This window comes from Vidua chalybeata, chromosome 2, assembly GCF_026979565.1.
Source record: "Vidua chalybeata isolate OUT-0048 chromosome 2, bVidCha1 merged haplotype, whole genome shotgun sequence".
NCBI classification, from domain to species: domain Eukaryota; kingdom Metazoa; phylum Chordata; class Aves; order Passeriformes; family Viduidae; genus Vidua; species Vidua chalybeata.
In genome coordinates this window covers 114,198,562-114,221,803 of record NC_071531.1, presented here as the reverse complement: position 1 = coordinate 114,221,803, position 23,242 = coordinate 114,198,562, and positions in this window count along the sequence as shown.

Genomic DNA, 23,242 nt, shown 5'->3' with positions numbered 1-23,242 from the left:
GGTGATGGATTGTCAAAGGTTTCCTGTCCTGCACCTTCCACTTCTCTTGTCATTGTCATCTCTGATTTTGATTGCAAACAGGACATCTTAACTTAGCCAAATGAATGCCTATGTTTGGGCAGACAAATGTTTCAATGTTAGATTGGGGTGTGCATTTCTTTTCTTCCTCTCTTAAATTTCTTGGAAAAAAATTAACAGACCATAATGTTTAGTTTAATTAAAAAAATAAAAAGCAAACAAATCCAAACTATGGTTCTTAGAAGAGTGCCAACAAAGATGATCCCTAAAAATCCCTAATACAGAAAACCCTTAACTCCTTAAAAAACCAGAATCCAAAACCTTCAAAGCAACTTGTGCTTGTTAACTACACACAGTGCTCTATCTGAAGGTAGCTATAAATGAAGTAGAACTAAAACCTGTTTCAACATGCTTGTCAAGGAACAGTCACCTCAGTTGTGAAAATGCAATTTCTCACTTGTTAGTTTCTTCAGAAATAGGACACACTTTTATTAAGCATTCTTCAAGTCTTTTGTCTTCCTCTAGGTAAATTCTTTTATTATGCTGTGCATTTTAATGAGTGGGTGCTGTGTGGTTTTCTGTGTGGTCATCACTTAGAAATACTGCTTTCCTTTACAGCACAGCAAAGCTTCAGGTGGCATTGCCCGAATTCTCTGGGGTCAGGGGCAGGAAAAAAACCTAAATTGAAATTTTCTGGTTGCTCTGGTGCCTTTTTGGAGGAAAGTGGGGGTGTGGATTCCAAGATTTCAAGGCTGGACCCTCCTTGGGCAGTAAGCAGCAAGCTCCCACAAAAAGCCCTTTCCCCAGCACTGTGCCCCAGCCTGGCTGACAGGTTCCTCCCTTCCAGCTGCCATCAAAAGTCCGTGGCACTCAAGATGCCTCAGCTCATTTTGTGAGCTTGAGTGAGCCTCCTTGCATTAGTGTGAGCTGTCCAGGAGCCTGACAAGCCTCTTTCCCTGCAGCTTAGTGAAGGAAAAGGGGGACATTAGCATACAGTTGTCCTTTGTGCGTGGAAAAACATAATAATCCTTTTTTCAGACCCGGCGCTGCGCAAACGCTCGGAGCGAGGGGTTTATTCTGTCATTCCTTTGCCTGAATAATTGCTATTGCTAATAATGGAAATAACATACTAGGTGACTGGGTTACCACGCTGATCATATGGGATTTGGGCAAACTGTTCCTATGGCTCATTTAGTTTGCAAGATTTCACACTCTGTGAATCTTCTCACACTCAGTAGGAACTGGCACGGCTCTGCAAAACCATATTAGAGGGAAAAGAGGAGTGATGCAGACACATGAATTGGGGATATCTGCCTGACACGGGGCCCCAGTCTCTCAGGGAACAGAGCTGGTGTCAGTGTGGACACTTGACATGATGCCAGTACAATTTCACCTGATTTTTCTGCTTTTTGGGCTCATTATATTTACTTTTATGTCTGTGTTATGTAAGTATTATCAATGCAAGCTATATTGTCTCTTTAGACAAACTGACCTTCAAGTCTACGCTGACAAGAATATGCTTTGAAGCTTCTTTCCACAAATATATTTTCCCTAATAATTTCTATTTTGGCAACAAACTCAGACTGTTGACAGATTTTGGAGCTGTCCAGCTGATGAAAGCATTCTCTTTGTCTCATTATTTTTTGAGGTTGGGACAGAAATGTTTTGTCTTAAAAGCAAGTGTGCACACGTCCTCTGGATTATTTGATTGTGCATCTGCTCTTTTCAGTTTCTGCAAATATTTATACAAATCTTCATGGTTTCCTGTAAAATTTTACTGGGTTGCTAATCTTGATTGTATCTCAATCACCCCCTTGAATCTTCCAATTCAGGACACAAAAACAAAAATGGGGAAGGCAAACACTGCACGTTTCAGATAGAATTTTTATTTTGTTTTATCTTCAGTGAAAAAAAAAGGTTCCCTAATATTTACTAGTTTTAACTAGAAACTGATTAGAGGTATTTGGATCAAAAGGTCTGGTTAAATCTTTTTATTTCTGTGTTACATTAACCTTGGCCTATGACAGAAGTGTGCTGGTGGCAGTTCAGCCAGGTTTTCTGCCTAAGAATTGTTCATTGTAGTGTTCAAGCTCCTCCACAATGAACAGTCTTCAGAGTGTTTTGATGGCTGGGTGCAAGTCAAGTTGCAGAAATGTGAACTCCCCTCTGGTCCTTGCAGTTAAAGCCCCTTGTTCTTATAACTTTAAAATGTGTGAAGTAACCCAGTGCTTTGAGCAGGCATTTACAGTTGTGATTAAAGCAAATACACTGCTTCTTAATAATCTCTTCCCCAAAGAAACCCCTCAGAGTGCCTTCATATCTGTTCCAGCTCCCTGAACTCATTAAGTCACATGGATACTGTTCTTAAAATCAGAGATCATATCTCTTTCCCAGGATGGAGAGGTCCAAACACCACAACCTTATGAAATTATCTTTAAGAGTAAGCTTATTTTTTTTTTTAAACAACAGGAAAGGTTCAGGATTTAAATGCAAGTGACTTTTATGAAATTCTGTTCAAAAGATTTTGGAATGAGTCAGTCCTGTATGATGGTGCCACTACTCACATGTGAATTAAATCCTGTCAGTGCCTCAAAACAGAATACAGAGGTTTTGCTCTGTTCCTGCTCAGGCACTGGATAGCTGGGTAAAGCCTGTGTCAGGAATCAGTATTAACTTCAGGAAAATTGGGTGATCAAGTGGGTGAGAAACTCCAGCTCAAGACAAGCTATTTGGTGGCCTGCCAGATAAGGACTGTAGCTTAGACAGGGACACAGGAGCAGTGACTGAAGGTGTCCTGTGTCCCTCTTGCTGCCTTAAAATGGGTGGAGCTTAAAAACAGCACCAGTGGAGCTGTTACACAATGATCTGTGAGATGGTGGGCAGTGAGTGGAGCTGAGCATGTGCCCTGATTTGATAATGGAAACTTATTTCCTAAGAATCTTAAGTGCAAGTGTAGATCCAGGAAAATAGGGGCAAAATGGGCAAAAAACCCCACAGCAGCAGGAATCAGAGAGGATCAAGACCTTGCTGGTGTAAAGCCACATTTTCTTCTAGCTGGATATGGGGTCTCGAGCTGTTTTTGATGAATTCTCAGCACCTGCAGCAGAACCAAAGAGCAGCAGTGGCTCGAGTTCTTGTTCCTGCTCCAGAATGTATTGACCAGATGCAAGCTGCCTCCTCAGATCTGCAGGGGAGCCTCTCTGCTGTGTGGCCCAGCCCTGCTTCTGCACCATCATCTGCAAAGCCACACGAGGCCTGTGGAGTGTGGAGCACTTTGGTTTATGCCAGCAGTCCTGGTGGGATTGTATTTCTGTATTTTCCATCCTTCTCCTTCTCTCATGGCAGAAATCTGTGCTGTATCTCTCTGCCAGCTGTGTCCTGTCTGTGCCTGGTAAACACTTCCATGGTTTTACTCTTAGAAACACCCAAACACCTCCTGCAGCTTCTGTTGTCCTCGAAGGACAAACCCCCTGTCCTGACAAACACAGAAGTGCTGTGAGCCAGAAATTGTGATACATTGGGTGAGCCAGGTGAACTCAGTGCACATTCTGACCTCACAAGTGATACATTTAGAGGAAGGTTAGTCTGCAATCCAGAGCAGGATTGATAAAATTTCAACTATCTCACTTTGCTACTGAGGCTCAGTGGGTGCTCTGGACCTTTGCTGCGTGTTTAGATCTAATTTAGAATGTGTTATTAAAGCTTCATTGCCTAGCACTTTTCTTTCTTGGAATTCAAAGAGACTTCCAGGTTCTTGGGCTGGTTTGGTTGGTTTTTATTTTGGTTTATTCTTGGCACAGCTGATGCAGTGTGTGGGAAATGGGAAAGTGAATCTCTACTGGTTTTGGTTTTAACTGAGTGCTCCAGAGTGTTTGCACCTTAGAATGTTGAATTGAGTGATTATGCAAGAGTAAACACATTCTTATACATGCTTGATCATCTTATACTTTATTCATGTAATTATCCAGTATACCAAGACTTTTCTATCCAAATTCCTTTGGCCAAGTTTAAAAAAGAGCAACCAGAAAATTTCTCAGTTCTCGAAGTCTAAGTTTATTGCTTAAAATCCTCTATTTTACAATTAATATTTGCACAAGGGGTGTTTGCTTTGTTGTACTTTCTGGAAATAATTCAAATTGCAGAATCTATATTTTCACTAATATTTCTGCTGCTTTTATTTTTGAATAATTTTATATTAGTAAACATGCACATGCTGTCATTGTGGTCAGCAGGACTGTGTGGCTTATCCACTGCTCATTTTAACAGAATTCTTGGAAGAGAGGAACGTGCTTGACATGTTCTGACTTGGCCAAGTTTTACTTGGGAGTAATATTTCAAAGAGGAGCAAAAAAAAAAAAAAAAAAAATTGTGGAGTAGGCACCTGCTTGAGGAGTCCTGATTGTATTATTACGCTTTTAGGATCTATTATTTGCATGACTCTTATGGAAAGAGGGAGCCAGTTGTGACACGAGATGACAAAGTGCCACTGAATTCAGAAGTGTGTGACAACATAAACAAGCAGAGGACTGATCTGTTGTTTTTCAGTGGTGCTACAGCTGACAAGCAATCCCAGAGCTTTCCCTAGGGAAGCCTGTCCTTTTTGTGAGATGCAGTTGATTTAATCCTTGAATGCACCTCTATCTTCTGACAAACACCGCGGGTCACGTACGTTCCCAGTGTGCGCATCCCGCTCTTCTGGGCGTCGTTTGTTCCTGGAAAAAGGGTGCTGGCAAAGGACATCATACACTGCCCTGAGACCCATCTCCTCCTAACAAATATGGTATGTTTTAGCACTGGAGGATGAAAAATCCCAGACCTTTACTGCTTTTCCATCTCAATTCTTACAGTCATTCCTCTCTTCCCTTAAAGTTGGTACTTTGCACAAGAAGCTTTACTGTAACTCTAAAAACAATTCAAACTCTTCTTTTAGGCAGGAGTCTCAAACACCTGAATGTGCACACGGATACACAGTGATACACAGATAGATAAAATCCTGAAAATAAAGAAATCTGGATGATTTTAAGGCAGTCTCATAATTTCAAATTGTTCTTTCTTTCTAAATGCACTGCTTTAAATAGGCAGCTTTCCTCTTCTGCATGGTTTCTTGCTGAAGCAATGTTTGGTTGTACCAATTACGTGGCAGAATTCTTTCAAGCTGCTGTTAATATGAAAGTTTTATTAGTAGGTCAGTCATTCTGCTTTCAAAGCTCAGTTATGAAAGACGTGTAAATATCATTTTTCTGTAACACCTTTTATTGGTCTTCTGCAAAATTCAAGGGTAGCAGAAGAAAATGTTGTGTGTGACTCAAGCTAATGAGAGGTGAATCCATCCTAATACCCTGAGGAGATCACGTGGGTGTAACAGGGAAAGGCACAAAAAGGTTTCATTTCCATTTAAAGGAAAAAAATTAAAGAGCAAATAAACTATCACAACAAATATGTTTTGCAATATTCTGTAAAATAACCTTAAGTGTTCCTGAAATTCAGGTCCTTTCATTTCACCAGATCTTTTGCATTTTGCATGGTGCTGTAGCTGAAAAACATTCCTTTGTTAATGTAACCTCAGTGCTGAAGTAAACCATGCCACAAAGCCCTCAGTTTTCCTGTAGCTCAGGCAACAAACCCAGAACACACTAGCACTGATTTACCATGGTTCTAATCAGCATTTCGCACATGGAAAACTCACCATGTGTTTCAGAACCCTTTGACACTCATCTCTTTCTAATACAAGTGCCTGTTTCTCCCTCTGCTGGTTTCAGAATAAACGCCTTGTCAAAAAGAGAATTAGATTTTGACAGCTTTTTTCCTATGGTTAATTGAGGTGATAGATACACTTGACATTTATCTTGGCGCAGAAAAGAAGATTAAGACATATTTTTCGCCGTGCATTCTCTGTATTAGAGGAGGTCACTTTCCAGGGTCTTTTTAATATGCCTGTGCAATTAATAGTGGTGATAATTCCGCTCCATATCACAACCTCTTTAAAGTTCTCTTTCAAACTGACAGATAAAACTCTCTCTTCTGTACACAGGACTTGAATTAGACTAATCTTTTTCAAGTTGGCCCTGCAGGCCTTCCCCCTTCACAGTCCTGAAAATTAATACTGTCTGAAAAACACAAAGGGTATCGTGCTAACTCACTTAGCTCAAAGCAAATGAAAAAGAGTCATATTTCAGTTTCCTTTAATTATTCCCACTGAATTTTTGAGGGCATCCCCCTGAATTGTTACTTCTGCAGTAATGCGATTTGAACGTTCCACTTGTTAAGTGTCCAAGCCTATTGTGCAGGGCTTTCTGCTCCTTGTCATGCAGAGCAGCTCTCAAGATTTCCACAGAAGCCACCAGATGAATGCAAAGTTTGGATGCCCTGGCTTATGTAATGCAGTTATATAATAATAATAATTTCCAGAGTGGAATTAATTAATGCTGTTTAGAAGCCCCGATGATTAATTCATACAGTTAAACCCTCTTAAGCAGAGTTATTAAAAGATCAAAGCCCACATATCACCCTTTCATATCCACAAAAGGAGTGCAAGTGTTCAAAGTCTACAGTTCACACATGCAGAGCTTTGGATTAAAGGCTGCTTCTCGTGTAACGTTATTATTATTTTAAAGGCTGGCAGATAGCAGAAATAAAGTGATAAAATAAGTATTTTCAAATATTTTCCCAGGTCTGTTGACATTTTTTATATGTATTAATTACTTAGACTTGACAACAATAGTTTTTTAACATCCCTTTTCCTGTTTAAAACACCATGTTCTGTGTGCTAGTAGGTTCAGGGAACATGTCAGGTGGGCTCTTTCTTCCAAACGTGTTGCCTTTGGATGAGGCTTGAAGCTACTAAAATTTTGCATATTTGGTTACAGAGTGTATAAATACGGAAATATTAATGAGGAATGTGTGGACTTTGGGAGAGTTTTATAAATGCCAAGTGTTCCTGCTGCTTTCCCCACAAAACTCTTGCTAACACTTGAGACTGTTGGTGGTGCCAACATTGGCATGAGTGGTGTTTGAAGGATGAAACATCCAGCATGGATATATTTCACTCCATGTTTTAGGCTTAATTTTTGGAAAATATCTTCATTTCTCTCCTACTAATTGTTGACTTGGACCAGCAATCTGGTGAAGTATTCAGCTTTTATTGGTCCCTACTGAGACAAACAGTTGTGTTGAAGGTCCTTGTGATATGGAAAGGGTTTCAGTATTTATCAAAGGATTTTTTTTTTGACACTTTCGTTTGACACCTCTTTAGCTCCCAGTTTTGATCCTGTCAGCAATCCCACAGGTACCCAAAATGTATCCAAATGTGACAGTCCACACTTGGAAACTGGAGTTTTTAGATTCTTATCAAACATTGCTGTTCTGCATTGTAGATGTGTGCAAAATAATTTTGGGTAAGCACTTCTTAACTAACCTTTTGTCTCTACATTCTCATTCCCCAAAAAAGTGTGCTTGGGTGGACTTTAGTTTAATCCAGAAATTAGTTTGGACTTTCCCATAGATATTTCTCCAAAGAAAGGGTATCAAAACCTGAAGTTAGGAAAAGTATTTGCATTCCCATTGTCACTCCTTTTTAATTTCCAGCAGATGCTCATCCATTTCATGCTCATGAAGAAATTATCAGGACTTTGACACAGAGTTGCTTGCTGCTGTTTCCATGGAAACAAAAACTTTGAATTAAAGTTACTACAGAAGCATTATGTGTGTGTATAATAAGTGCATCCACATGTATGGTGTGAGAAAAGGTTTCTCCTGTGGAGTGTCAAGGGCAAAACTGGCACAGCTCTTTTGACCTTTGATAAATGAGGGACTGTCAGCAGAAAACCCCAGATCTCTCCTTCCAAGAATGTGTTTGCTACCTGCCTGTTGTAACCTGAAATTGGAAGTTAAATTATAGAACTAAGGATTTACTCATGTTTGGTAGACATGAGTAAATGTCTAGCAAAATGTGTTTTTCTATCCACATAAAAATGTGTTTGTCATAGTTATCTCTCTTGTATATTAGAGTTATGTTGTGGATCTGAGCTTCTGTAGGGCTGAAAATAGCTGGGATTTTCTTTCTTACCCTACATGTGTAGGGTTTTTTGGGGAACTGTGTTTTGTTTTGTTCTTTATGTTTTGAAACACAACTTTTTTTTTGTGGTTTTTTGCATGGTTGGAATTTTTTTTTTTTATGTAAGACTGGTTGGTGTTCTGGTTTCTTTCTGTCTGGGGTTTTCTTCTTGTTTTGTTTTTTTTTTTCCCATTTGTTTGCTATGTTTTGTTGGTTGTTGGCTATTAATTCATGGTCTTGCCATTTTAGCAGCCAAACTGCTTGGGAGTGACACAATCTCCTGTGCCGTCCTTAGAACAAGACCTAAGGAAAAGAGCCTTGAAATTCTTTTGGGTAAAGCTCAATGCAATGTTGATATATATGTTTAAAAAGTGCATTTTAGAATTTACACCTTAACTCTGTTTAATCAATATGATTCAGCAGGATGCATTTGGTTAAATGACTACAGAAAAATTTCTCACCAAAATATCTTGGTGTCACAAAACTGGTCAATGCAGGTGGCTCTATTTTCTAGGAATGTGGTTTTTTGTGGTTTTTTTTGTTTGGTTGTTTTTTTTTTGTGTGGGTTTTTCTTTGTTGTTTTGGTTTTTTTTGTTTTGTTTTGTTTGTCCATGCCTTATTTTAATAGATAATTATCTTCCAAACCTGCCATTTATTTTTCCCCTAATGATTTCCAGGTTTTAAAAATGCAGCACTCTGTGTTAGATTTTGAATGCAGGTGCCAAATCACTATTAAATTACATCAGCCTGTGGGTAGCTGATGCACAGGGCCCTATGTGTATTTTTATTGCAGTTCTCAATTTTTAAGAGTGAGAATTTGAAAAAAAAAAAAAAGATGCTTTTCAATGGCGTTTTTTGAGGTTGATACCTACTCTGAAACCAGAACATGTTCAACTCCTTTTTACCTCATTAGTAGATCTTTCCTTCACCTTTTGTCTCCAGCTGGCAGGCAAAAAGATACACTGCTAATTTCCTGTGTTTCCACTCTCTAAGAAATGCTGAAATGGATGGTCCTTGCACTTGTTTTCACTGTGGGATTGGTTTATTGAATCAAAGAAAGGCATTTGGCACTTAGTGATTTAGCATCAGCTTTCAAATTTTTTGATGATGGTTCATGTCCTGCCTCCAAGAAACTCAGTTTCTGATGGATTTGAAGGCTACAAAGGGATATGACTCATTTTAAAAAGGGAAGACAAGCTTCAATTATTTTTTGAGAGGTCAATATCTGTCTCTTCAAACTCTGGAGAGGCTGAAATTCTGAATGCTTATCATCAAGTGCCAGTTCCTTTGGTCACAGCTGCAAGGAAACAATTTTTAACTGTAGGCCGTGGCACAGGAAAGTGTGCCAAACCATAATGAAAAGATATCTGTGTCCTTTCTCTTCACTTCAAATAATTAAATGTGCCAGGGCAAATTTAGGTTGGGTATCAGAAGAAGGTTCTTCCTCCAGAGGGAGGTCAGGCACTGAACAGGCTCCCCAGGGAATGGGCACAGCACCAGCCTGACAGAGCTCAAAAAGTGCTTGGACAATGCCCTCATGCCCCTCCTGGTGTGATTTTTGGGTTGTCCCATGCAGGGTTAGGAGTTGGACTCAATTCTTGTAGGTCCCTTCCAGGATATTCTCTGACTCCATCTGCCCTTATGCCTTAACAAACAATAATTATGGGGCTACAGCGCAATTGATGTTGTGAGTGTTTAAGCAGCATGTACAACATTTATTGGCTTCTGTTTCTCTATGAAAACATGCTAATGCTATCTGTTTTTCCAAGTAAAACAAAATGAATTGTGTTTGTAAGAGAAGGATTGTCATAGGACACCTGGAAACTACAACTCCAAACTCTTCTTTTGAATTACTCTACATGCCTCTGCCCAGGTAATTTCAGTCCTTTATTCTCCAATTTACATCCACAACTGAGGTAATATTGCTTGGCAGAAATGTCATAGGTTAAATCATTTTTAAACTCTAAGATAGAAGGAACTGTGCAAGAATTAAGTGTTGCAAACTCTCTCACAAAACCAGATGCATGATTTTGACACCACTGTCACATTTTCAAGGCATGAATCAAGTCCTAGCAGTACCTGTAGGGAGTATCTTTAACTTGATAAAACAGTAAAGCAGATGACAATAAAAGTAATTTTATTTCAGCTCCTTTTGGGATTAAATACCCCTGAGATTCCAGGTATCATATATCAGGATCTGGAAAAGCCTAACAGATGTGGGGAGATGCTGTTACCGTTTATCTTCTGGGTTATATTTAAGATCTGGTTGTTCCTCTTTTTGGCCAAACAGGCATCCCATCATGTCCCCAGGCACTGAGTCACCTCTGCAGCCTGGCAGGGAGCAAACAGCTGTACTTGCCTTGGTTGTACCTCATCAGAGGGATTTAAGCCTTGGGAAGGAAGAGGAAAGTAAATTTTTTTTTGTACTTTTTGTTATGCTGCTAAAGTTGTGTGGTTCAGGGTGCCCAGTCCAAAGAACTTTTCAGGGCAGACAAAAGTGACCCTGTGGCTTCCTGGCCCCTGCCTCTGTGACACCCCTTGGCATGGAGTAGGAGCTCTTCTTAATTTCATGTGGACCTGCCATGTCCAAATGGTGGCATGGGGCTGAGTTTTACTAAGTTGAATCAAATAATGTAGAAAATTGTTTTTCTAGCTGCTGCTTTTCTGGAACAGGGCATCAGAGGAAGGAGGGAGGGAGGGAAAAGAAAATAAAATGAAATGGAAAAACCAAAAATAGATGAAAGAAGAAGCTTCTCCAAGTGCCTCTCCCCCCAGTCTTACCAGAAATCTGGTCGGTGTATGCTTGTTTGAGATGAAAAGTCCTGTTTTGGCAAATATTGGCCAAAGTCTCCCTGTTGTTAGTCTGACTTCATGAAAAAACAGATGTCAAGACCTCAAGCTAACAGATGTTCCTGTGTGCATTAAAATTCCTGCTGGTGGAATAATAACAAGGAAAGAACACATAGGGTGATGTTTTAACCATCCAGTGCTGGTTCATGTGCTGAGTTGGAGATCAGCAAAACGTGTTCCAGCTTTGATACAGACACTCCCAAGGACCTGGCCTGTTTATTTTCTGCCATGTAGTTTACTGCTGAGAGGGAAAAATAGACAAACCCTTTTTCTTATTTTTACCCAATTCAAGAAATAATTTTTTTAAAGAACTCTTATTTTTGCAAACAAATGTTTGCTTATTTTTTTAAACTGGTTTTTTGCTTTTCAAAATGGACTGAAACTGAAGGCTTAAGCATCAAAAAACATTGTTTCTGATGAAGCAAAGTGTTTAATTCTGAGTAAAGTTGTTGCTATTCAGGTTAGCTCATCACTGGAAAAATATTTACATTGGTTTACTTGGGACTATTTCAGAACAGCATAAAATTTAAATTATCTTTACACAAAGAAGTTTAGATGCCTTAAATGTGAGATGCAAAAACTGTAGTCCCTACCTCCTTAAGGACTTTTTTTTGGGATTCTAGCCAAGAATCTGTCCATCATAGTTAAAGTTGTCACAATTTTGGGTGCCCTATTCACACCATCAAATTCTGCTTGAAAAGTTCAATGCTGGAGGTTATGCTTCCAAAATCAACTACTTAAATTCCTCCCTGCCATCTTGAGGAAATTTGTCAATGTGCTCTGAGATGAAATCCCAAGATAGTTTTGCCAATAGGGGCAATGCTGACAATTCTCACTTCTAGACCCAGTCTTTTCAGCCAAAAATCGAGTTTATTCAGCTCCTTGCTTGTGAGTGCTTTCACATAACAGCTTTTGTCCCTTGGCTGATTTCAGTCTGCTTCCTTCATTTGTCAGAGCTGTATATAATTTTTAGAGAGCCTCGAGTGTACCAGGAATGATATCATCTTGTTGTAGCAGAGCAACATCAAAGGGTTTTTAAAATATTCTGCAGTCATTGCTTATCTTACAAGGAGATCATTATCATTGCTCCTGTTCTACACATGCTTAAGTGGATGCAGCAATTTGGTTAAAAGACTGAGGCATATTTATATCTTATTTTAAAGTAGGTTTGATCTGGAGCTTGGTGTACAAGCCTTTATTTAGCTCCAGGCTTTTGATGAATTTATGGGTGGTGGTTTAATCTGATGTATTGCCTGCGAGCAGTGCTGGGTGTTGGGATGCCTGTTCCTTCTCAGGCCGTGTCTCTCCTCAAAGATGTGCCCAAAATTTGTCCCAGGCTGCCCAAAAAGGCTGCTGCCACGTGTGGCAGGATGGCGCGTTCAGTAATTCTTCTCATCCTCAGGGTTTAACCCTGGGAGGACCCTCCCTAAAAGCAGCTCTGTGCCATAGGGATATGAGGCAGAGGATGGTGAATAATGCCTCAAGTCAACCTTTTCATGGTCTACTTATAACCCAGTAACCTTAATTTATTCCTGTGTTTGGGAAAGCATCAGCACCAGCAGTGCCCTCTTCATTCAGGGGTGGTGGCTGATAAATTTTGCACTTGGCACTGCAGGTACCGTTTTTCTTGTTGATAAAGGCACCGTGGCATTTAATGTAATGGAAGTCATAAAATCATTATTGAAAAGCTCTGTAATTTGATCAGAGGGAGAATCACCTCTGAATACCCACTGGTGAGCCCGGGCTCGTACCACACAATTATTTCAGGGCACTTTGTTTGCTAAATGACAATATATTTTCTTCAATCACAGACAGGGTTACCTTGTGTTTTATTGGAAGGCTTGTGCACTGTGTCATGGGATTATTGGTCTCAGACTGTGCCACATCTCTCAGCAAAGACAAGTGTTGCAGTCACTGCTACAGAATTAATGCTATTGATCAGTAATTGCTGGATTTTCGTAGGGCATAAAAGCAATGCTGGGGCCCAGTTTGATTTCCTGATGTAATTTAGGTGATGAAACGTCACCTGGGAATTCCTGCAGTGATGCTCTTAATTTGCAGCTAAACAAGGTCATCTGTTTCAGGAGTTTCCACAGCTGTCTTGCTGGTGGCAGTGTGGTCAGGATTAGCCATTAACATGAGCTCATGGTTTGTAGAATAACTTCTGTCTTGCACAGCTTTAATTTTTCTTATTACTGAAAGTGGGTACAGATTGTTACCAGACAGAATTATGTGGACTTCCCCAGCCTCTTCTTCTCCAGTTTTGTGATGATTTCTGGTTCATCTTTGCAGCATAGGCTTCTCCCTAGATACTTATTCCTGTAGGAGCTTCAGGGATGTTTCTGAAAATAAAGAGCATCCAGGGTCCCAAGGGACTACAGCCTGCATATGCTCCAAATTATTGGTGCTGTGAGGAGAGTGGGGAATTTATTTTATTTTTTTGGCTGCTCCTGACCAGCAGAATCAATTTTTTTGGTGGTCTCAATATTGCCTAGAGCTTTCCTGCTCTTCTGTGACTTGGAGAACATCTGAAGTCTGTGTTTTCTTGTATGCTCTGTGCAGTGCCCTGGCAGAAATCTACAGCCTGAAATCTCATGGCCTGACTGTGTGATAATAGAAGCAATAAACCAAATAATTCTCCCAGCTAGAGGAGAATATTGTTTCAGAGTTTTGAGCAAGTGTCAGTTAGAGATGGAGGAAGCAAATAAAAAGCTGCCAGTCTTGTGCTGGAACAGACTCAGAAAGTTATATTGAGGATTAAAAGTGATTTTTGCTGCTTTTACCTTGATTTTTCTATTGGTTAATAATGTCTTCTAGCATGAATCATTCATTCTCCCTAGCCTGTGTACCTACAACTTTGTAAATATTTCAGAATTATGCTTTGTGCGTGCTGCCTGCATACCCTGGGAGTGTGGGCGTATCACTGGCCCTTCACCAGCCAAGCAGCTGGGTTCAAACATTGTTCTAAGGGTAAAATGATTGGGGTTTTTAAAGCACTGAGTATGGATTTTGGGAAGATTATATTATTTAGTTATTTGCATGCATTGCTTGAGTGATAGTAATCCCTATTTAGGAAGCAGGAATTGATCTAAATCCTGTGCAGTTAAGGAGATATGTAAAATACAGCTTCAGTGCTTTGAAACCAGGCTCTTCCTAGTGGTGCACACTGGCAGGATGAGATACAGCAGGCAGAAATGGAAATAAAGCCCCTTGGATTGGATATAAGGAGAATTTTTTTTCCCCTTTGGCACACTGTGAGCACTCTCCAGCCCTGGAGGGTTTCAGGACCCAGTGGTTGGACTTAAAGACCTCGTGAGCTCCCTTCCAGCCCCAGTTATGTCACAATCCTAATCAAGACACCACAATGACAGATTCCACCCCACACACCCAACTCTGTAACGAGCTATGATAGAAATTGATTGTTACAAAATTAATAAGCCGCTGCCCTGTGGTGGTTTCCCACCTCAAATTTACCATTGTATTGCTTTTTCCTGTGGTAATTAAACAAGAGTCTGCTATGGATGAATTACTGTAAGATGCCCAGTGTTAATTAATTCCAACTTTTCAAATACGTTCTTGCCTAGGAAAAATACTCTGGTGGCTTCCTTAGAATGGGGGTGGTAGGGCAATTAAAAATATATCTTTCTCTACCTAACTGAGATACCCAGAGAAACCTTCAGGTAATGATAAACCATTTTTCTCTTATTCTCACAAATTTGTGTGGGTTGAAATGGTATTCTAGATATTTCAAAAAACTATCTGAGATGGAAAAGATATCTCTAGACAAAATTTCACTCTTATTTACACTCTTCACAGAGATTCCCTGAAGGGAAAGAAGTTTTGCCTCAATCACTTCCCTGGGCAGTCTGTTCCAGGGCTTGACCACCTTTTTCATGAAATGGCTTTTTTTTTTTTTTTTTTTTTTTCCCTAATATGCAATCTAAACCTCCCCTGTCACAACATGAGGACATTTCCTTTTATCCTGTTGGTTTTTACCTGGGAGAAGATACCACCCTCTGTCCAGGGATCAACCCAGCTCCCTCAGTCACTCCTCAGGTTGCTGATCTTTCTCTCCCTCCCCTGCTCTCACTCTCTGGAAAGGAGAATGTAAAAGTTTTAATTCTTGACTCAGCATGTGTAAAGACAGTTTTCAGTGATACTGGAGGTGTTGAAGAGCTCCTGGGAATGACTATTTACACTGGTGTCAGCCTCTGTAATAAAGATGAACTGAGAACTTTTGGAAAGACTTTCTGAGACCTTGGTCTGAGTTTTAATGATTATTGAGTTTCTGTTTGGAGTACCTTGGATATCTTGCACTTGTCCGAAAATTCACGTTTATCTTTTCTTCTTGAAAAGGATGTCCAAGAAATCTGTAGATTTCACTGTTTCTGGACCTTCTACCCTCTTGAAATCAACATATGAAATTCATCAAGAAGTTTGCTGATCTACTCAGTGACAGGACATGACTTTTCAGGGTGTTCTTTGGATTTAACTAATCCTGTCATTCAAAACCTCTTCTATAAGAACACTTCAGTATTTTGTGCTGAATTGATGTCCTGCAGATTTATCCTCTTCATTTCATGGAGAGGATCTTCTTGGGTTGTTTATCTGACCTTTTATGAATGTTCTATCCTCCCAATAGACCCTGAATGATAGTCACAGGTAACAATGTTGAAACTCAAGGCTTAGTTCTCTTACCAGAAAGCAAAACAGCCCTGGCAAAATATTTTCATTTTCATAAGGTCTGGGAGGAGATTGAATTGGGTGATGGCCTCCCTGTGATGTTTTTCTTCTTAGAAATGAATCCATGTTTACTTATACTTTCTCTTAATTGGATGGCTGAATTTAACTTCTGGTGTGCATTAAGTTATGTAATTAAGGGTTGATTAAAGCTGTGGTTTCAGTTTAGAACTCAGCCTGAAGAAACATAGTATTTTAATAAAACTCATCGCTTTGCTCTATTTGTTTCCAATTTTTTTTATTTTCCGAAGGCTGCCTTAAATTATTTCACTTTTGTGTTTTGGTAAGGCTGCATTGAATTAAAAATCCTGGGTGTAACTTTGCTAATGTTTGGGACTGAAAAGTTAGAGATTTCCTGTTCAAGCATATTATATTCCTGACCCCTGGTTGTGCAGTTGGAGAAACAGATGAGCAAATGGGTCATATGGAAAATGGATCAAGTGTCTTGGAAGGGTCATTAATGACTGTGCAAACAGAATTTTTAAAAAAAAGAAGCCATAAAGGGAGCTGAATATTTTATTGCAAAGATTGAAGAAGGAATGTGTGCTGCAAAAGCTTTTCAAACATGGAGGTAGGTCAGGCTCTGGCAGACTCTGAAGTTCTTCAGCAGAAACTTTAACAGATCATATTAGAAATTTTCATTGAAGACCAACGGCCCATAAAAGCAGAAAACTCCATTCTCTGTGGGCTTATGCTGTTCCCTGCTTAGGTAAGTCCTGAGCTGGGTGAGAGTCTGTAAAAGAACAGTAACACTGCAGAAAAGAATAGAGGAAGATTGCTTGGAAATTCTGAAAGTGAGTTCTGAAAGCTGAAGACTCAAATAACAACAGCAAAAAAAAAAAAAAAAAAAAAACAAAACAGTGAAAACCTGAGAGGGATGGATACTTTTTAGATCTTATACTGAAACTACTCAAAGTTTGAAAAGATCAGGCCAGAACAGAGAAAAAGCCAGAAAATAGAAAAAAGTTATGAGTGCCCATTTTCTCAGGGGATTTCTGAGGGACTGGGCTTGGACATTTCTTTCCTCTTTTCTGTCCCTGAGCCAGAACAGCAATTTGCATGCAGCACTCCTAAAAACCAAAGTATCTTTAATTACTTTAGAAGAAACTTCCACAGCCAATGGAACAAAAAATAACATGAAGCTGTGTGCACACAATAGTTTTGTGTATCTAAAAGAGCTACTTCCAAAAAAAACCCTGAACAACCAAACAATTTTTTTTTTTTTTAAATTGCTCTTGTCCTCAAATTTTGGTGTTCAAGGTAATGTTTTGTGCTTCTATTTAAAGTTAAATACTCTTTTCATGTCTTTGGCTTCTGTTTAATAGGGAGTATATGCAGATTGCATATACTCTGGGTTTTCCAGTGCACTCCGTTTAAAGCAATTCCTGAACATCCCTTGTCCATGACAAGAAATTAGATCATTTCTAGACAGGTTCACCTGGAACATCCTTTCTAAATGAAATTTCTCACTTTTGCTATCTGGACACTGCAACTCAGCTGTGGTTATTGGTAGTTTGGTGGGGTTTTCTTTTGTTTTGTTTTGGGGTTTTTTTGTGGTTTTTTTTTTTTTTTTTTTGTTTTGTTTTGTTTTTTTTTTTTTAATGGAAAGGGCATCTACTTTCAGCCTGATTTGTATGTTGTATGTGCTCAAAAGTGCACTATGTATAAATCAGCACTTGATTTGAAGGCTGTGAAATGGAAGTTTTCAATCCTTTTTTTTTCCTCACCCACAAAAACAGTTTCTATAGAATAGAAAATGTTATTTTGTCAACTTTCAGTAGGTGAAAATGCTGAGGGATGCCCTCACAAGGCAGATATTTCATGTGCCTGCGTGCCAGGAGATCTTGGCATGTTCTCCAGCTCTTAGAAACTCTACCCAGTTAGATTTTTACATTCTTTAGGATGGCAGTGATTAAAATGTTATATATGTATTTTCATTGACAAAGCAATTTAAAAAAAAATTTCTTTGACATCTAAACAATGTATTTTTGTGATGCTCTTCAAATTTGGGCAGCATGATGTACTTCTTCCTGAGTGCCTGTACCTTCTTGAAAGGTTAAGTTACAGGAAATATTTACTAGAAATACCTTTTGGCCAAATGTTTAATTTGCATTTAAAAGCAGAACAAAAAGCTACAAAGCACTTTTGCTGCTTTATAAATAAACAGGAGCTCTGAAGTGTGAATCTGGACTTTTGCTATGAGGAACCATACCAGTCTTGTGCTGCTGTGGAACCATACAACTCCTTTGGATCCTTAGAAAATGAAATTATTTAATGTTCTAGGCTCAAGCACTGTCCTTTCAGTTTCTTAAAACTCTTGGGAAATATTTCTTCTCAGAACAAAATTTATTATTAAGTAATATTTCAACTCCCAAACTGAAGTGTTGCACACGGCCATTGTGAAAATCCACATTTCTTTCTCATGGAGCTGATTGATTAAGAGTTTGACTGGAAATGAACAAATAACTCATTATTTTCTCTAAAACTGCATCAAACTCTCTGACTTCCCATTGGCAAAACTTGCTGGAATAAAATTGAGTATGGTTTTAGAGTTAGCACTTCTGCCGCAGTTCTAATCATGAGGTGCTGGTAGTTTTAGTAACTTCAGATCAAGTTTATATTATTGATAATTTATTACTAATATTACTTCATTTGAAGTGTGAAGAATGATTAAAAGAAATATTAACTAAACCTGGTAAAATTAAGGATATGTTTATTGAAAATCAAAGGCATGCGGTCACTTTTTTGAGGGATTATTTTTTACTTAAAAGAAATATTTTGGCACCATAGGTACACTTTTTTCTCCACAAATTTAGTCTTTTTATTCCAATGTTGCTATAAATACCATTGAGAGGGATAAGAATTGCTTTTCTGTAATAACCAACATGACTAATTTCTGAAACATGGGGGTTTTTTTGTTTCTTTTTTTTGTTTTTTTTTGTTTTTTTTTTTTTTTTTTGTTTCTTTTTTTTTTTTTTTTTTTTTTTTTTTTTTTGTAGTGGAACACTTATTTTCATACTTTTTAATTTGAAAATAAAACATTTGTTTCCATACTCTTCCTATATACACGTATATCTCTCAACAAAGGATTAAAAATATAAAGAAATAAAGCTATTTTTATCCTTTCAGTGAAAAATTTCTTCAGAATGGTCACGTTCCTGACCACTGCTTCATTTATATGAAGAGCTCATGATTTAAAATAGACAACTATTTTTTGGTGGGTTTTTTTTTTGTTTGTTTGTTTTTTGATTTTTTTTTTGTTTTTGTTTTTTTGGTTTTTTTTTTTTTTTTCCCAGAAGCTGTTTAAACAGCTCTTCTACCAGACACAAATTCAATATTTTGAGAAAAATACTTAATTGGAAGATAAACTATAACAGTGAGCTGCTCAAGTAATTTGAGGCATGTGGGTACTTTGTTGCCCCCAGGATTTAAAAACTAAACCTTGCTTTTACATGTGCTTTTCCTGGATGTAGCAAAGTTTCCACATAGCTTCAATTTCCTTGTGCTACTGTGAAAATTATCCTCCTGTAGCTTAATTTATGGCAATATTTATGCTGCATGCACTTGCATATCCTACAGAAAATCAATATAATCATGCCACGAGACTGCATCATAATAGATTTCATAGATTACTACCATTTAATATCACAACATTTTTCTTTAGTGCTGTCTGATTTTTTTTCCCCTTCCATGGTATAGAAAGGGAAAACTAAAAAAGGAAAGAATTACTAACCAGAAGAGTTATGGATTTAAGTCAATTTTGGGAAAGAAGTGAGGTATTTTGATCTGTAGAAGATAGGTGAATTTCAATCACTTGAATTTACCTGACAGGCTGCTGAAATTAATGACTCCATGAAAACATTTCAGGCTGTCAAAATGAATGCTTACGTTTAGGAGTGTGAATCTGATGCTTTTTTTTTTTTTTTTACAACAAAGGTGTTACTTAAAAAGACAAGGAGCCAAATTCAGCTCCTTTGATTTCAGAAAGAAATTTGCTTACATCTGAATTTGGCATTGCACTTGAATCTGTGGTTAGACTGAAAAGTGATTTTTTTTTTTTTCTTTTACTGACATAAATGGAATTTGTTGGTTGCATTTCCTGCTTTTTTAGTTGTAATTTCCAATTTAATTATTTTGGATAGAACCCATATAATCTGTGCACAGTTTCTACAACCGCTTTTTACGTGCTGTATGGACAGAGACAAAAAGGCAGCAAAACATAAATGTTTTGCATCCAGCAGTTCTTTGCTGGAGCACTAGAACCTTCTTTTCCTAGTGCCATCTAGAGGAGGCATTTTTTTTATTTTTCCCAGCCTTTAAAAGGGCAGGAAACACCCAGGAGAAGCTGCAGTGATGCTCTCCCAGCCCAGGGATTTGAGCCACCTCCCTGCTCGCTGGGGCACTCCCCGATGTTTTGATGTTTTGGTGGTTTCGTGATTGCCACCAATTTCCTGCAGCCAAAACATGAATTTGTCATAACTCCGAGCCCGTGAACAGCTAATTGAAATAAATCGGCCGTGACCACTTAGGGCCAATTGTGACGCTGGGAGAAGGGGTAATGGAACATCATAATTAGGGGCTGTTTCACGGTGCTCACCTGAAATTTTTGCACAGATTGGGGCCTGCTGGGCTGCTTAAGTAAGTATTTGCACGCTAACTATAGGGATATTTGATCCACCTCAGTGTCAGGAGCTCCCATAAGTTTAAAAATTGAAGAGGCGGGGAGTCTCCGCTGGGTCGCAGTCGGCAGTTTGATTCAGGTTTTATTATCAGCAATGGCTCTGTAATGAGCAGGACCTGTCCTCTCGGATTAGCTCTGCCTCAGCAGCTGCCCACTCTGCCTCTCCCTCCTCTCCTGCTCTTGTTGGAAATGGAAGAGGCCATCTGCAGGTTTTAACTTGCTTTTCAGGCTTGGATTGTGGGGTGGAAAAAGGGTGATAAACGTGCTTGTCTTCCCGCAAAATGATCTTGATTTCAGACCTGGGGAAAAAAAAATCCTTCTCTGCCCTCCTGCCCTTTATTTTTCACTCTGCATGCCCTGAATGGATGGATTGCAGAATGGCAAATGTGGAACTAAATAGACAAACATGAAATTTAGCCTAATGATTGGGCTTTTCTCAGTTGAGAACCAGTGGGATTTATCTCCTTTGTAAAGAGCAGAGTGCATTGTAATGATAAAGCTTTTCTAGATACAAACACAATCATTAAACACCTGCACATCCTTGTTTATTTTGCAGGAATTGAACTCTATGTGCTCTTTCATCTCCCTTGCAATTTAGTGGCTTATGACTATGCTGTTGAACATGAAGTGTATAAAATATTTAAATACAATAATTAAAAGGCTTTGCCTTTGTTTTGGTGCTTTCTACAATGCTAATATATTAATTACGACACTGATTAATCTTTGCTGGTCTCTGCTTGGTAGAGTTTGGAGCTCATTATTAATTTTTATTATTGGCCTCTTGTTATGAGTGTTGCATTGCTCAGAGAGTCCACAAAAATTCTGGAAGAGCTCACGTAGAGCCTGACAAAAGCCCCTGCTTCAACAGAGGGGAGATTATTAAGTTCCCTGAGGTCACCATCCCATGGAATGAGAGGACACTTAAGTCATTGAAGCAATGAACTCTTTCCAGACTGACTGAAAAATTAAACCTGTCAGGGAAAATTAAATTTGGAAACAAATTTATCCATGAGGAAGTTCTGGTTTGAAGTGATATCTGGGCATTCAATGCATTTTATGGTTTGCAATGAAACATAACTTTCATTAGGAATTCTCATGGCAAACAAGGGTGGTGACAGATAGAACAACTTGCTTTAGCTCAGGTGAGAGATCATAAGGATTGATTTTAATTTTTACTTTTTCACATGAGTGCAGTCCATGTAAAAACCATCTCCTTTAGATCCTGAGGCTGGTGATGAATACAAAGTTGTAAACTTCCAATATATATAATTTTTTTTAATCTTTAAAGCCAGTGGTTAAAAAAAGAAAGATGGAATATAAATATGCTGACATGATTTTTTGGTAGGAAATAAGCAACATTTTGCTTTTTATTCAGTACTAAATAATACAATTTAAAGACTGTAGCCCATTTATTATGTGAATTGTTGGGTCTTTTTAAGGGAATAAACCCCAAACTCTTAACAGTAAATTTAGGACAACTGCAAGGCCACATTAGTTTCAGTAAACTGCATTTTATTCTTGGACAAAAAAATGTACAGTCTCAAAAGAAACCTATAATCAATGGTGTTAATTCAACAAACTAAGCACTGAGTCATAATTTGGAGGATACAAAAGTACTCAAAACCTAGACTTATATAATTTACCTTTTAACTTCCAAAGATTTTTAGCCCTAATTATCCCTCTAGTGTTTAAAGATCAGACCTTGGTGTATGGCTCACCAAAATATTTAAGAAATGTGACAATAGAAGGAAGAAATGGAGATCTTCTTAATGAAGTTACATAATATTTTAAACATTTTTCTATAGGTAGAGCTCTTCCTGCTGCTCTTACTCAGAAAAATAATATCTCTTGAAAGGTGGGTTGGAGATGCCAAAACAGGAAAACAACTTGGATTTGAGGAAGGAGTAAAAGGCACATTAAATGCTTTTAAAAAAGCCATAAAACAAAGTAAATTGCCCTGGAAGTTGATCTATTGCTCATGTATATTATGGCTGTTTAAAGAATGAAAAGGCAGGAACCCCTTAATACCCTGTGAAAGTTTTGGACTTGGCTTGATGCAATTATTGGTGTTCTAAAATGAATTTGCTTTCAGGATACCCCATGCAGCAGGCTGGAGAACCATCAGTCATTTATTACCACACTCATGATCTGCTGTGACTTTGTTTCTATGGCTTCTGGACCAACTTGGAATGATCTGGAGGCTGATACAAATCCTGTTCCATTCATTTTCATTTTGTTCTTGTAGCCCCTTTCTATATATTTTTTTAATCAAAAATACACGACATGGAAAATTGATGCTGTAGTCTCTGAACTAATCCAGATGCTTTGTTTAATTTCCTAATTAGTGTTTCTATTTATTTTTTTGTTATATTGCATGTGCTAATGGTGTTTAAGGGTGGGGTTTATTTGGAAAAGCAAGGCAAATAATGTAGAGTGCCATGCCTGCCTTGCTGAACTCTCCCTGGTTTACTGCATTATTAAATATTGCATAAATTATTCAATGTCCTTTATATCAAACAAATATTTTTTTTGCAAGCTGGATTGTGTGAACAAACGGGTGTTAAGCAAAACCCCCAGACAGAAGTGAAATGGTACTTCCTTTTCATTCCTTGTAAAAATCAATGCTCTCCTCCTCCTTTCATTTTTTTGTTTTGTTTGTTTTTGTCATATCACTCAGACAGTGGGAAGAAAAAGCAGTGACAATTATGTGTGAACTGCTCACTTTTTGTGTGATATTAAAATATTCCCTTTCTGAGGCAGCCAGAATGTGGTACAGAATGTGACATTCAGTGTAAAGGGAAAGGCAAATGCAGCACATGGTCTGGACTGCCCTCAGTGGCAGCTGAGTTTCTCTCACACTGCTGCTTTTGGTGTTTTGGAAGCCACTTAGGAGTGAAGCC